The 463-nt window shown below is 51.4% G+C and overlaps 1 protein-coding gene across 1 annotated transcript in view; it reads left to right on the plus strand.

Moving 5' to 3' along the window:
- EMC10 (ER membrane protein complex subunit 10) overlaps nucleotides 1-463 on the plus strand; it is a 6,382-nt gene that overhangs the window by 5,709 nt on the left and 210 nt on the right. The gene's annotated exons all lie outside the window — the stretch shown is intronic.

Consider the following 463-nt stretch of genomic DNA (forward strand, 5'->3'; position numbering starts at 1 on the left):
CACACACACACAAAAAAAGGCCGCCATTGTCATGGTAACGGCGACATCAGGCTCCACGGTGTGTGTATAGCAGTTTATTAAAGCGTCCCCTAAATATTCAGCGTTCAGTTTGCCTCCTGCTTCATGTGGTTATAAATAGCGGGATGTCGAAGGTTGTCACCTGCCTGTCCCTGGTGTGAGTTTGACTTCCCGCAGAAGCGTGACTCAAAGAATTACTACGGCAGGTTAGAGACATTTTTACGAGCAGACCAAATGGCCAAGGAAGGTGCTTGGTGGAGTCTCCCTGATGACTCGATCAGGTCATTTTCCCTCCTGGAGTGACTGCCAGCACCAGCCAGCGGGAAGGCTGTTCGCCGCCCTCTGTAACCAGAGTAGTAAGTTGGGCATTGTACACTGACCTGCACTCACCGTTGTGCTCCAGGTCAGTGTCTTCTGCGGTTTTGTCCTCTGCCATGTCCAGAGA

Source organism: Bison bison, unplaced genomic scaffold (genome assembly GCF_000754665.1).
Source record: "Bison bison bison isolate TAMUID 2011002044 unplaced genomic scaffold, Bison_UMD1.0 scf7180017864285, whole genome shotgun sequence".
In the NCBI taxonomy this organism is placed as follows: Eukaryota; Metazoa; Chordata; class Mammalia; order Artiodactyla; family Bovidae; genus Bison; species Bison bison.